The sequence below is a fragment of the Zea mays genome, chromosome 5, assembly GCF_902167145.1.
Source record: "Zea mays cultivar B73 chromosome 5, Zm-B73-REFERENCE-NAM-5.0, whole genome shotgun sequence".
Lineage (NCBI taxonomy): Eukaryota > Viridiplantae > Streptophyta > Magnoliopsida > Poales > Poaceae > Zea > Zea mays.
Genome location: NC_050100.1, coordinates 17,088,316 through 17,101,646, shown reverse-complemented (window position 1 = coordinate 17,101,646; position 13,331 = coordinate 17,088,316).

The window sequence follows — 13,331 nt, the reverse complement described above, 5'->3', positions numbered from 1 at the left end:
GTACGAGGGTGACGCCCAGCAAATCCTTTGCGAGCGTGCTGGCGTCGTCCGTCCGCTTGGAGTTGGCGTGTTGCGGGGAAACGACGCTCGTCTTCATCTCAGACGTGAGGTCGATGCCCGACGCGTCCCCCGTTGGGGCGCCGGCGCCGTCGACTCGCTCGACAGCCGACAAGGTGCCGCCTCCTGCTTGGCCTTGGTTGCCCCGCCTCCTCCTCCGTTGGCGGGGGAGGCGACGGGACAAACCCGAATGTTGTTCTTCCGCCACGTGGGGAAGACATCGTCGATTCCACCGCCGGCGGGCGGGTTGTCGGCCGCCATTTTCGCTGTCGCGTGGCGGGGGAAGGAGTATCATGTCGTAGCTGCCGTCGAGGGACATGAACTCAAGACTCCCAAAACAGAGCACCGTTTCGGGCTGGAAAGGTTGCTAGAGACTACCCATCCGGAGCTTGACGGGAAGCTATTCGTCAACACGCAGCAGGCCCCTACCTGGCGCGCCAACTGTCGGCGTTTCGACCCCGGGGGGTCCCTGGACCGACAAGTAAATTGTCGCCACGTGCCCCAGCCCAGATGGGTCGGCGCGAGATGGAGCGCGAAGGGGGGAAAATCGGAGGGAGACAGGCGTAAAAGGGGAAACCCGCGGCCTTCGTGTTTGTCTCGCGCCCAGGTCAGGAGCGCTTGCAGTAGGGGGTTACAAGCGTCCGCGTGGGAGGGAGCGAGAGGCCTGCACGCGCCGTCCCGTCCTCCCCGCGCGGCCAACCCTCTGTAAGAGGGCCCTGGACCTTCCTTTTATAGGCATAAGGAGAGGGTCCAGGTGTACAATGGGAGATGTAGCAGTGTGCTAACGTGTCTAGCAGAGAGGAGCTAGTGCCCTAAGTACATGCCGTCGTGGCAGCCGGAGAGGTTTTGGCACCCTGTTCATGAGATGTCGTGGCCGTCGGAGGAGCGCTGGAGCCTGGCGGAAGGACAGCTGTCGGGGCTGTTGAGTCCTTGCTGATGTCTCCTTGCTTCCGTAAGGGGGCTTAGAGCCGCCGCCGTCATGGAGCACGCGGGGCGCCATCATGATGGCCCTTCCTGCGACGTGGTCGGTCCGAGCCCTGGGTCGGGCGAGGCGGAGGCTCCTCCGAGGTCGAGGTCGAGTCTGTCTTCCGAGGTCGAGGTCGAGTCCGAGCCCCTGGGTCGGGCGAGGCGGAGACCGTCGACTGAGGCCAGGGCCGAGTCCGAGCCCTAGGGTCGGGCGAGGCGGAGTTCGTCGTCTTCCGGGGCCGAGGCCGAGTCCGAGCCCTGGGTCAGGCGAGGCGGAGTTCGTTTTCTTCCAGGGCCGAGGCCGAGTCCGAGCCCTGAGGTCGGGCGAGGCGGAGTTCGTCGTCTTCCGGGGCTGAGGCCGAGTCCGAGCCCTGGGTCGCGCGAGGCGGAGTTCGTCGTCTTCTAGGGCCGAGGCCGAGTCCGAGCTCTGAGGTCGGGCGAGGCGGAGTTCGTCGTCTTCTAGGGCCGAGGCCGAGGCCGAGCCCTAGGGTCGGGCGAGGCGGAGTTCGTCGTCTTCCAGGGCCGAGGCCAAGTCCGAGCCCTAGGGTCGGGCGAGGCAGAGCTTCCTATGGCGCCCGAGGCCGGACTTGGCTGCTGTCAGCCTCACTCTGTCGAGTGGCACAGCAGTCGGAGCGGCGCAGGCGACGCTGTCCTCTTGTCAGGCCGGTCAGTGGAGCGGCGAAGTGACTGCGGTCACTTCGGCTCTGTCGACTGAAGGGCGCGCGTCAGGATGAGGTGTCAGGCCATCCTTGCATTAAATGCTCCTGCGATACGATCGGTCGGCGTGGCGATTTGGCCAAGGTTGCTTCTTGGCGAAGGCTGGGCCTCGGGCGAGCCGAAGGTGTGTCCGTTGCTTCAGGGGGCCCTCGGGCGAGACGTAAATCCTCCGAGGTCGGCTGCCCTTGCCCGAGGCTGGGCTCGGGCGAGGCGAGATCGTGTCCCTTGAGCGGACCGAGCCTTGACTTAATCGCACCCATCAGGCCTTTGCAGCTTTGTGCTGATGGGGGTTACCAGCTGAGATTAGGAGCCTTGGGGGTACCCCTAATTATGGTCCCCGACACTCGCCCTTACAATAAGAATCACAATGAAGCACTAGAGTAAGGAAGGGAAGCAACACACTCAAATCCACAGCAAATACGCACACACAAGATCAAGACTTGAGCTCAAAAGAGTATCACAAGGTCCTCACTAGAACGGAGCTCAAATCACTAAGAATGCCGAACAAGTGCGCAAGAATGGAGTGTGAATGATCAACAATGCTCAAAGGTTGCTTGGTGTTCTCCTCCATGCGCCTAGGGGTCCCTTTTATAGCCCCAAGGCAGCTAGGAGCCGTTGAGAGCATTTCAAGAAGGCAATTCTTGCCTTCTGTCGCCTGGCGCACCGGACAGTCTGGTGCACCACTGGACACTGTCCGGTGCGGATTTCTTTCCTTCTTTAGCGAAGCCGACCGTTGGCGGTTCAAAGCCGTTGGCGCACCGAACACTGTCTGGTGCACACCGGACAGTCCGGTGCCCCCTTCTGATTGTTGGCTCTGCCACGCGTCGCGCGCGGATTCCGCGGCCGACCGTTGGCTGGGCCGACTTTTGGCTCACCGGACAGTCAGGTGCACCACCGGACAGTCCGGTGATTTATAGTCGTACGCTGTTAATTGCTTTCCGAGAGTAGCCAGTTGACAGTCGCCGGCCTGGCGCACCGGACAATGTCTGGTGCATCACCGGACACTGTCCGGTGCACCACCGGACAGTCCGGTGCACCCAGACCGAGCTGTCTTTGGCTGAACAAAGCCATCTCTTTTCCAACTTGATTTCTCCTGTTTCCAGTACTTAGACACAATACATTAGTCTCCAAAACAAATGTACTAAGTCTTAGAAACATACCTTTTTACTTGATTTGCACTTTATCCATCACTTTGCATAGATTAACATAAGTCCACTTGTGTTGGTATTCAATCACCAAAATACTTAGAAATGGCCCAAGGGCACATTTCCCTTTCAATCTCCCCCTTTTGGTGATTTATGCCAACACAATAAAAAGCAACTAAAGGAAGTGCAACATCAATACAAATGAGAACTCAAAATTGTTTTGATTCAGATTTGGCATATATGGATCATTCTTTGCCACCACTTGGTTTGTTTTTGCAAATCAAATTCAGTTTCCAATCTCTAAGTCAAACACACTTGTTGAGACATAAAGAGAGTTGTTCCAAGAGAAATTGATCAAAGATTTCAAAAACTCCCCCTTTTTCCCATAATCAAGCCTTCTCCCCCACAAGAGACCAATGTTTTGACAATAAGTGACAAACAAGTGGTAGCTGATCCATTTCTTGCTTTGGCCTTATTTTCTCCCCCTTTGGCATCAAGCACCAAAACGGGATCAATCTTGGCCCTTTTAACCCTATTGCCTCACCAAAATCTTCAACTAAGAGTAAAAAGGCAATAAGAGTACAAAGATGAATTTGGAATCAGTTACTCTTTCATCGGAGTGCAGTGGAAGTCTTGCATGGTCCAAGTCCACCTTTTCCCTTTCAAACCTCCTTTGAGACTAAATTAAGCAAACTCAAGCACACAGTTAGTCTCAAAGGGTCAAGTTGTAGCACATCTCCCCCTAAATATGTGCATTACTTGCAAATGGACTTGTGAGGTCCGGGGAGTGCTTGTACAACTTGAGCATCATAAATAAACACCAAAATGCATTAAGGAACATGATCAAGGCATAAAACACATGTATGCTATAAATCAATCCAGGTTCCGCGAATCTAAGACATTTAGCTCACTATGCAGCCTGCAAAAGGTCGACTCATCTAGAGGCTTGGTAAAGATATCGGCTAGCTGGTTCTCGGTGCTAACATGAAACACTTCGATATCTCCCTTTTGCTAGTGGTCTCTCAAAAAGTGATGCCGGATGTCAATGTGCTTTGTGCGGCTGTGTTCAACAGGATTATCCACCATGCGGATAGCACTCTCATTATCACATAGGAGTGGGACTTTGCTCAGATTGTAGCCAAAGTCCCTGAGGGTTTGCCTCATCCAAAATAGTTGTGCGCAACACTGTCCTGCGGCAACATACTCGGCCTCAGCGGTGGATAGGGCAACAGAGCTTTGTTTCTTAGAACTCCACGACACCAGGGACCTTCCTAAGAATTGGCACGTCCCCGATGTACTCTTCCTATCGACCTTACATCCAGCATAGTCGGAGTCTGAATATCCAATTAAGTCAAAGGTAGACCCCTTTGGATACCAGATCCCGAAGCAAGGTGTAGCGACTAAATATCTAAGAATTCGCTTCACAGCCACTAAATGACACTCCCTTGGATCGGATTGAAATCTAGCACACATGCATACACTTAGCATAATATCCGGTCTACTAGCACATAAATAAAGTAAAGACCCTATCATAGGCCGGTATGCCTTTTGATCAACGGACTTACCTCCTTTGTTGAGGTCGGTGTGTCCATCGGTTCCCATTGGAGTCTTTGCGGGCTTGGCGTCCTTCATCCCAAACCGCTTGATCAAGTCTTGCGTGTACTTCGTTTGGGAGATGAAGGTCCCATCCTTGAGTTGCTTCACTTGGAACCCAAGGAAGTAGCTTAACTCGCCCATCATCGACATCTCAAACTTTTGAGTCATCACCCTGCTAAATTCTTCACAAGACTTTTGGTTAGTAGAACCAAATATTATGTCATCGACATAAATTTGGCACACAAAAAGATCACCATCACAAGTCTCAGTAAAAAGAGTTGGATCAGCTTTCCCAACCTTGAAAGCATTAGCAATTAAAAAGTCTCTAAGGCATTCATACCATGCTCTTGGGGCTTGCTTAAGTCCATAGAGTGCCTTTGAGAGCTTACACACGTGGTCGGGGTATCGTTCATCCTCAAAGCCAAAGGGTTGTTCCACGTACACCTCCTCCTTGATTGGCCCGTTGAGGAAAGCGCTCTTTACATCCATTTGGAACAACCTGAAAGAATGGTGAGTAGCATAGGCTAACAATATGCGAATTGACTCTAGCCTAGCCACAGGAGCAAAAGTCTCCTCAAAGTCCAAACCTGCGACTTGGGCATAACCTTTTGCCATAAGTCGTGCCTTGTTCCTTGTCACCACCCCGTGCTCGTCTTGTTTGTTGTGGAACACCCACTTGGTTCCCACAACATTTTGCTTGGGACGAGGCACCAGTGTCCAAACTTCATTTCTCTTGAAGTTGTTGAGCTCCTCTTGCATGGCCAACACCCAGTCCGGATCTAGCAAGGCCTCTTCTACCCTGAAAGGCTCAATAGAAGAGACAAAAGAGTAATTCTCACAAAAATTAACTAATCGAGAACGAGTACTTACTCCCTTGCTTATGTCACCCAATATTTGGTCGACGGGATGATTCCTTTGAATCGTCGCTCGAACTTGGGTTGGAGGTGCCGGTTGTGCTTCTTCCTCCATTAAATGAGCATCTTGTGCTCCCCCTTGATCACACGCCTCCTCTTGATGAACCTGTTCATCTTCTTGAGTTGGGGGATGCACCGTTGTTGAGGAAGAAGGTTGATCTTGCTCCTTTTGTTCTAGTGGCCTCACATCTCCAATCGCCATGGTGCGTATTGCGGCCGTCGGAACATCTTCTTCATCTACATCATCAAGATCAACAACTTGCTCTCTTGGAGAGCCATTAGTCTCATCAAATACAATGTCGCTAGAGACTTCAACCAAACCCGATGATTTGTTGAAGACCCTATACGCCTTTGTATTTGAATCATAACCTAATAAAAACCCTTCTACAGCTTTGGGAGCAAACTTAGAATTTCTACCTTTCTTCACTAGAATGTAACATTTACTCCCAAATACACGAAAGTAAGACACATTGGGTTTGTTACCGGTTAAAAGCTCATATGAAGTCTTCTTGAGGAGGCGATGAAGGTAGACCCGATTTATGGCGTGGCAAGCCGTGCTCACGGCTTCCATCCAAAACCGTTCGGGCGTCTTGAACTCACCAAGCATCGTCCTCGCCATGTCTAGTAGTGTCCTGTTCTTCCTCTCTACCACACCATTTTGCTGTGGTGTGTAGGGAGCGGAGAACTCGTGCTTGATTCCTTCCTCCTCAAGATACTCCTCCACTTGAAGATTCTTGAACTCGGACCCATTGTCGCTCCTTATCTTCTTCACTTTGAGCTCAAACTCGTTTTGGGATCTCCTTAGGAAGCGCTTAAGGGTCCCTTGGGTTTCAGATTTATCCTGCAAAAAGAATACCCAAGTGAAGCGGGAAAAATCATCAACTATAACAACCATACTTACTTCCTCCTATGCTTAGATAGGCGACGGGTCCGAAGAGGTCCATATGAAGTAACTCCAGGGGTCTTGATGTTGTCATCACATTCTTGGCATGATGAGAACTTCCCACTTGTTTACCTGCTTGGCAAGCTGCACAAGGTCTATCTTTTTCGAAAGTTACATTAGTTAGACCTATCACGTGTTCTCCCTTTAGAAGCTTGTGAAGGTTCTTCATCCCCACATGTGCTAAATGGTGATGCCACAGCCAGCCCATGCTAGTCTTAGCAATTAAACATGCATCTAGACCGGCCTCCTCTTTTGCAAAATCAACTAAATAAAGTTTGTCGTCTAGTACACCCTTAAAAGCTAATGAACCATCACTTCTTCTAAAGACAGACACATCTACATTTGTGAATAAACAGTTATATCCCATATTACAAAGTTGACTCACAGACAACAAGTTATATCCAAGCGACTCAACTAAGAACACATTAGAAATAGAGTGCTCGGATGAAATAGCAATTTTTCCTAACCCTTTCACCTTGCCTTGGTTCCCATCACCGAATATGATTGAATCTTGGGGATCCTTGTTCTTGACGTAGGAAGAGAACATCCTCTTCTCCCCCGTCATGTGGTTTGTGCATCCGCTGTCAATAATCCAGCTTGAGCCCCCGGATGCATAAACCTGCAAGGCAATTTAGGCTTGGGTCTTAGGTACCCAACTCTTGTTGGGTCCTACAAGGTTAGTACAAATAGCCTTAGGGACCCAAATGCAAGTTTTATCTCCCTTGCATTTTGCCCCTAATTTTCTAGCAACCACCTTCTTATCCTTTCTACAAATAGCAAAGGAAGCATTTAAAGCATGATAAATTGTAGAAGGTTCATTACTTGTTTTCCTAGGCACACGAGTATTTCTCCTAGGCACATGATGAATGACATTTTTCTTAGCCAAACTTCTATCATACATCATAGAAGAACTTGAAGCAAACATTGCATTTGAATCATAAGCATGTGAAACAATATCATTGCAACTTCTATCATGATGAACATTCCTAGAATATCTCCTATCATGGTATAAGAAAGCATGGTTCTTTTGCACACTATTTGCCATAGGGGCCTTCCCTTTCTCCTTGATGGAGATGGGAGCCTTATGACTTGTCAAGTTCTTGGCTTCCCTCTTGAAGCCAAGCCCATCCTTAATTGAGGGGTGTCTACCAACCGTGTAGGCATCCCTTGCAAATTTTAGTTTATCAAAATCACTCTTGCTAGTCTTAAGTTGGGCATTAAGACTAGCCACTTCATCATTCAATTTAGAAATTGAAACTAGGTGTTCGCTACAAGCATCAACATTAAAAATTTTACACCTATTGCAAACTACAACTTGTTCTTCACGAGAGTTTGTTTTACTAGCTATTTCTAACTTAGCATTCAAATCATCATTTATGCTCTTTAAACTAGAAATAGAGTCATGGCAAGTAGACAATTCACAAGAAAGCATTTCATTCCTTTTTATTTCTAAAGCAAGGGATTTTTGTGCCTCTACAAACTTATCATGTTCTTCATACAAAAGATCCTCTTGCTTTTCTAATAAACTATTTTTATCATTCAAGGCATCAATTAATTCGTTAATCTTATCAACCTTAGTTCTATCTAGGCCCTTGAATAAACATGAATAGTCTATTTCATCATCGCTAGATCCTTCATCACTTGAGGAAGCGTAAGTACTAGTATCACGAGTGCTTACCTTCTTTTCCCTTGCCATGAGGCAGGTGTGATGCTCATTGGGGAAGAGGGCCGATTTGTTGAAGGCAGTGGCGGCAAGTCCTTCGTTGTCGGAGTCGGATGATGAACAATCCGAGTCCCACTCCTTTCCAAGGTGTGCCTCGCCCTTAGCCTTCTTGTACGCCTTCTTCTTTTCTCTCTTGTTCCCTTGTTCCAGGTCACTATCATTATCGGGACAGTTAGCGATAAAATGACCAATCTTACCACATTTGAAGCATGAGCGCTTCCCCTTCGTCTTGGTCTTGTTTGGATGCTCCTTGCGACCCCTTAGTGTCGTCTTGAATCGCTTGATGATGAGGGCCATTTCTTCATCATTAAGCCCGGTCGCCTCAATTTGTGCCACCTTGCTAGGTAGCGCCTCCTTGCTTCTCATTGCTTTGAGAGCAATGGTTTGAGGCTCTTGGATTGGGGCATTCAACGCATCGTCAACGTATCTTGCCTCCTTGATCATCATCCGCCCGCTTACGAACTTTCCAAGGATCTCCTCGGGCGTCATCTTGGTGTACCTAGGATTCTCACGAATATTGTTCACAAGATGTGGATCAAGGACAGTAAACGACCTTAGCATTAGGCGGACGACGTCGTGGTCCGTCCATCGTGTGCTTCCATAGCTCCTTATTTTGTTGACGAGGGTCTTGAGCCGGTTGTACGTTTGGGTTGGCTCCTCGCCCCTGATCATTGCGAATCTCCCAAGTTCACCCTCCACCAACTCCATCTTGGTGAGCATGGTGACGTCATTCCCCTCATGTGAGATCTTGAGGGTGTCCCAAATCTGCTTGGCGTTATCCAAGCCGCTCACCTTATGGTATTCATCCCTGCACAATGATGCTAGAAGAACAGTAGTAGCTTGTGCATTTTTGTGAATTTGCTCATTGATAAACATGTGACTATCACTACTATCAAATTGCATTCCACTCTCTACTATCTCCCATATGCTTGGATGGAGAGAGAACAAGTGACTACGCATTTTGTGACTCCAAAATCCGTAGTCCTCTCCATCAAAGTGAGGAGGTTTACCAAGTGGAATGGAGAGTAAATGAGCATTTGCATTTTGCGGAATACAAGAATAATCAAAAGAAAAGTTTGAATTGACCGTTTTCTTTTTCTCGTAGTTGTCGTCGTCCTTTTGGGAAGAAGAGGACTCGTCGTTGTCGTCGTAGTAGACGATCTCCTTGATGCGCCTTGTTTTCTTCTTCTTCCCGTCTTTTCTTTTGTGGCTTGAGCCTGAGTCAGTAGGCTTGTCATCTTTTGGATCATTGACGAAGGACTCCTTCTCCTTATCATTGACCACCATCCCCTTGCCCCTAGGATCCATCTCTTTGGGCGATTAGTCCCTTTCTTGAAGAGAACGGCTTTGATACCAATTGAGAGCACCTAGAGGGGGGGTGAATAGGTGATCCTGTAAAACTTAAAACTTAACACCACAAACTTGATTAAGAGTTAGAACTATGAAATCAAGTGAGTAGAGAGGAGAGCTCTTGTGAAGCACAATAGACACAATAAGGACAAGCACAAGAGACACGAGGATTTATCCCGTGGTTCGGCCAAGTACAAAACTTGCCTACTCCACGTTGTGGCGTCCCAATGGACGAGAGTTGCACTCAACTCCTCTCAAGTGATCCAATGATCAACTTGAATACCACGGTGTTCTTCTTTACTTTACTCTTTCCCATTTGCGAGTAATCTCCACAACTTGGAGTCTCTCGCCCTTACAATAAGAATCACAATGAAGCACTAGAGTAAGGAAGGGAAGCAACACACTCAAATCCACAGCAAATACGCACACACAAGATCAAGACTTGAGCTCAAAAGAGTATCACAAGGTCCTCACTAGAACGGAGCTCAAATCACTAAGAATGTCGAACAAGTGCGCAAGAATGGAGTGTGAATGATCAACAATGCTCAAAGGTTGCTTGGTGTTCTCCTCCATGCGCCTAGGGGTCCCTTTTATAGCCTCAAGGCAGCTAGGAGCCGTTGAGAGCATTTCAAGAAGGCAATTCTTGCCTTCTGTCGCCTGACGCACCGGACAGTCTGGTGCACCACCGGACACTGTCCGGTGCGGATTTCTTTCCTTCTTTGGCGAAGCCGACCGTTGGCGGTTCAGAGCCGTTGGCGCACCAGACACTGTCCGGTGCACACCGGACAGTCTGGTGCCCCCTTCTGGCCGTTGGCTCTGCCATGCGTCGCGCGCGGATTCCGCGGCCGACTGTTGGCTCACTGGACAGTCCGGTGCACCACCAGACAGTCCGGTGATTTATAGCCGTACGCCGTTAATTGCTTCCCGAGAGCAGCCAGTTGACAGTCGCCGGCCTGGCGCACCGGACACTGTCCGGTGCACCACCGGACAGTCCGGTGCACCCAGACCAAGCTGTCTTTGGCTGAACAAAGCCATCTCTTTTTCAACTTGATTTCTCCTGTTTCCAGTACTTAGACACAATACATTAGTCTCCAAAACAAATGTACTAAGTCTTAGAAACATACCTTTTTACTTGATTTGCACTTTATCCATCACTTTGCATAGATTAACATAAGTCCACTTGTGTTGGTATTCAATCACCAAAATACTTAGAAATGGCCCAAGGGCACATTTCCCTTTCAACAAGACGAGGGGAAAGGAAGTCCGATCCATTTCAAACAAACCGACTTGAGCTCTTCACCGTAACACAAGGGGCATATTTGTCCACACGCGAGATCACTGCGACCCGTTACCTGTAGATAGCTGTGTATGCCGGGTTAAGACGAGAACAATACCAAAACTACAAAAGATAGATTGTTATAATAACAGGAATCTAATTGGCACCTTTGGGATACCACTTTTACGAAGCCGCGAGGTCGGGATACCTGAGATCCAAAATACTCGATGAGGGGGGATTGAAACGCAAGAAACTCTAACAGCCGTAATGCAAAGCTTCCAGGAATAGCGGATGCGTACGCCAGCTGCAGGTGGAGAGACGCGTTTACGCCTACCGTTGCTATATGATCGGACGATGAATATAAAATAAGATGACGTGGACAATGTGATAGAGCCCGTTTTGAACCCGCTTTCATATGTAGACGATTTGTGCCGGGCAGGGCAGGGGTACAGGAATTGGAGTTCCACCCAAGCGCCAGAGGATGCCGTGGAGTTCACGAGTGTCGTTGACGGGGTCGAGGACATGGACAACAGGGATGACAGTAGGTCGAACATCTCCCACCACGGCAGGGGGTGGACTACGGCCTCGTGAGTCTACGAGAGAGAAGGGGATGGGGGTGCAGTACGATGCGGCGACGATGTGAGGATGGGAGAGAGAACATAGAAGGATTGACGGAGGATTCGGAACAAGCGATCAGATGGACGTCCATGGTCTTTTGGGAGAATCAATTTAAAAACATTATAAAATTTATTATATTTGTAAATATTTCATAACCAATTGAAAAACATTATAATCAACATTTTTACATCTTTGTAAATTTTTAGCTCGGTTCGTATAAACTTTGACCATATCTCCGACTTGTGTCCTCAATCGAGATGTCCTAGAATCAGGTTGCATTTGTTTCGCATTGAACTTTTAGACCCATGATTTTTTAATACATATAGTTAAAAATTATTTTTATTTATGACCCATGATTTATCAATGTATGGAAGTTAGATTTGGCAAAGCTTTCTTTTTAATTCATCTAATAAGTATTTCCCTCCATTTTTTTACTGCTAAAGCAAATCTCACGACGCTCCGTAATCATCGTGCAGTTTCCATCTTCAACTAGATAACCTCACGCGGGCTCCACTCCTCTTCATCTTCCTCACTCAGCCGCCAGGCGCCAGCCACCGCGCGCTCCAGCTATCGCGCCCAGACAGCCGCCATCGCGCGCTCCAGGCCAGGAGCCGCCATCGCGCCAGGAGCCGTCATCGCACCAGACGACGTCGTCTGCCCTCCAGGCTCCAGGTATGCCGCCGCCCGCCGGGCCCCTCCTCCCTCCTCAGTCCTCCCTACGCCCTACAGGACCCAGGTATGCCGTCGCCCGTTGCCCGCCAGCCCGCCCTCCAGATCCAGTGAATGTGTGATAAACTGTATGGTATATGGAGCAACTCCTATGATCCCTTGGCTGCTGATGTTCATAATCCCACTCATATTGAATAATCCCACTCACCACTACTAATCCCTTGCTGTTGATGTTCATAATCCCTTGGCTCCTATAATCCACTCCTAATCCCTTGCTGCTGATGTTAGAAAAATTCAGTGCATACTAGTTACTCGACAGTTGCTACCTGAGTTATATCAGTATTTGTCGTTAGTCAGTATGCTAGTCCACAAATAATGCAGTAGCACTAGCACAAGAACTCTGATAATTTATGTCATTGTGTAGTGGAGATGCCAAGGGGAAGGAGGAAGCAGACCGTTGAAAGCAATGAGGAGTATCTATCAAAGGACCATGTAGGGCAAAAAAAATTACAGAAAACTCTTGCACATGAATCAGATAGCGAGATGGAAGAAGAATCGTTTGACGTAGGTGGACATGATCAAAGTGGTGAGGTTTCTAAAATGGAGCCTAATTCAAAGAACCCAACCGATATGGATGCAGACATTGAGGTTGAAGACGAAGGTACTGAAATAAAATAACGTACTTTTTAAGAATAGTCGTAATCATCCATTTGTAACCATTTGTTCCATTATTTTTGCATTTGACCCCGGATAGAGACAAATGTGGAGGTGAAAAGGCGGGGTAAGACAAAACTATTACAGGTGTGGAACATTCCTAGAGGGCATAGGATTGTAGTACAATGTAATGAACTTGACCAGCCAATTGGAGAAGAGGCAGGAATCATGGGAAAATTCCTTGGCATGGTAGCCAGGAATGGAAACTTGTGTAGCTTAAGCTACAAGGATTGGAGGCTTTTGATAGGTAAGAAAGAGAGATTGACTAATGAGCAGAAAAATAAGGAGGATATACTTAAGCAAGTAAAGGTATGACACATTTATTGCAGTAATTATCTAGAAGATGATACATAGGGTAATTTTACCATTGTCTTTATATATCGTATGCAGAGGAGATTCCTTTATCCTGCTCGTATGGAAAAATGGGTACTAAAAACCATTGGAGAGAGATGGAGGCAACATAAATCTAACTTAAAATCCATATATTATGATGCACATAAGGGTTTGGAAGCTAATTACAACAATGTTCCACCTGGGGTAATTGCGGATCAGTGGATTGCACTTGTGAATCATTGGGTGACCACAAAAGCAAAGGTTCATGGCTACCTTTACATTAATCAGTTATCTTGTGCAACTTGTCAGT